Raw genomic sequence first — 2,266 nt, 5'->3', positions numbered from 1 at the left:
AATAACACCATAGCGGTTACAAGGCTGCAGGGCCCACTTCTGTAGTTCGTAAATTAAGTAAAAATTAAACAGTCTGATAATAATGCCCATTACTACAGAAATTAGAATCGGGAGGAATCTGGCATTAATTATTAAATGCATGCATGATCTTGCGAAAAGAAAGAAAAAAAGATGTGCTTTCTTACTATTCATAAACTTGCAAATGTTCCATTCAAAATTAGCTTTTAGCTTGTGCAGAAAGTGCTATCAGAGTTTGGACAAAGGAACAGTTACAGATTTTCTTGTGCTAGAGATACAAAATAATTCTTGCTCCAGGTGAGGCTCGAACTCACAACCTCGGCATTGCTTACCGCAAGTACTGCTGTATAAGTACCGCGCGCTAACCGATTGCGCCACTGGAGCTCTGAGAATGTGGTTTTTCTACCATCTCATATTCCTGCGATGAGGCATTCTGAAGTATTGAATTGATGTCCTTCTGTGAAAATTGCTCACGGAACCGGTAAATTGTTTTAACTTCCAAGAAAGTCATGCGGTTAGCGACTCTAAGGGGGGGAACAGCCTAGACATGGAGTTACTTCCAATATTCACACTTTCTTGATGTATAGTGCAAACTGATCAGTGAAGTGTTCTGCCATCATCGATTCCACGGTCTCTGGCTCAATCGGTTAGCGCGTTCGGCTGTTAACCGAAAATTTGGTGGTTCAAGCCCACCCAGGGATGGCAGCATTTTTTGTTTTATTAAAAAAAAAAAAACGGTTTCACACCAACATACCTTATTGAATATAGCCGGAAAAATCATTGATAACCTTTTTCTCTGACAACTCCCTTTCTTTCTCCCATTTTAGATTAAGCCTAGCCCTCTGATTAATCTCACATGTACTGGAGTGAAAAGCAAAATATAAATTGGAATAGTGTGGAATAATTGCATTAGTAGAACATTTCACTCTGGGCGCACTGTTTAGTGGAAAGAAGGGTCGGACAGGTCATTTAGTAGTTTGCGCGGTCGCCCTCTCTGCCAGCCCCACCACAGGCACCAGGACTGCACTGGTGCTGTTTCAAAGCTGCCACCCTGTGTTTGGTCACTGCCCTTCCCCCCTTTACTCTCGAACCGCTGGCCGCATTAACAGAGCCGAGGCAGTTCCATAGTTTACACATTAACACACCTAAGGCCATGTGAAACTCTGAAAGAGTCCCTCCCTCTTAACATCCTATGTGTACACAACACACACAGCAGGTTACCTGCATGCCATTCAGGGCTGATAGCTCGCTGTATTTGCGGGGAGGAGACAGGAGATGGGGGCTGAGCCAAATCAATGTTTTTCTTCTGTTGTTGAGTTAATACGTCACATCATGGGAACCAATCCATGTACTGCTGACACTAACAACCGACAAGGCCCGGCCATTTACGTCTCCTTAATTTGTGGCAGTGTTTATGAGCGCACGTCTGTTCACTGTGCTGTGTGTGCTGTGATTTGATTGGCTGCTGGTGGCCTCCCAGTGTGCCCCCCCCACTGGAAAGGACTATGAATGCTTTCAAGGAAAATACAAATGCCGTTAGCGTATTTAAATATACTCAGGCGGCTGATTTTCTGGTTCAAATTTGTTGAGGTTTTCATAGCTCTCAACTCACCCGCTTTTGGCGGGTGTCACCCGCCTTGTAAACAGCTGACTCACCCGCCAAGCCACCTGCACGCCCATTCATTTCAATGAGCCTCTCACCCGCCAAAAATAAAATCGGGTGATTTCACCCGCCTTTACGACACAAATGTTTGAGAACTATGGGTTTTGTGGCTTTTTCTGGACTTAAAAACGTCCAAAGGGGGGTTGAAGAAGCACTGTAAGAAGACAGGCTGCACTCTAATATACCGATTGCCAGACTCTGCATGGTCTGTGTTTCCCCAAATGTCTAGGCGAGGCATGTTAAATGTTAAAGGTATTTGTACCACACACCGTCACCAACAGAGTTGGTCCCTAGGCGTTCAGGCGGATCTGCAAGCGAGAAGGGCGGGATGGGTTAGTAAGGTGAAGAGTGTGGAGGTCTCGCTAGGCCCATGCAGCGTGTGGCGCAGTGAAAGAGACACGGACACGGGACTCTGCAACACACGTCCAACTTTATTCACTCCTCACAAGAACTGCCCCTTCCCTTGCCCCCTTCCGCGTCACTTCCTTTTCCTACGTCAGTTCCTCTCTAACTCCCGCCCTGTTCCCAAGGCGACATCAACATGACATCTCCCCCCATTTTAAACAGTTACCAGACTCTTCGCAA

The 2,266-nt window shown here is 45.9% G+C and overlaps 1 non-coding gene across 1 annotated transcript; it reads right to left on the bottom strand.

Moving 5' to 3' along the window:
- Positions 1 to 307: 307 nt before the first annotated feature.
- Positions 308 to 402, bottom strand: TRNAI-UAU (transfer RNA isoleucine (anticodon UAU)). The gene is made up of 2 exons: positions 365 to 402; positions 308 to 343 (listed from the first exon to the last, which is right to left on the bottom strand). It is a non-coding gene; the product is annotated as a tRNA-Ile (tRNA).
- Positions 403 to 2,266: the final 1,864 nt, after the last annotated feature.

The sequence above is a fragment of the Ambystoma mexicanum genome, chromosome 1p (assembly GCF_040938575.1).
Source record: "Ambystoma mexicanum isolate Mex_15411 chromosome 1p, UKY_AmexF1_1, whole genome shotgun sequence".
NCBI classification, from domain to species: domain Eukaryota; kingdom Metazoa; phylum Chordata; class Amphibia; order Caudata; family Ambystomatidae; genus Ambystoma; species Ambystoma mexicanum.
This window is presented reverse-complemented; position numbering and strand designations above follow the sequence as displayed.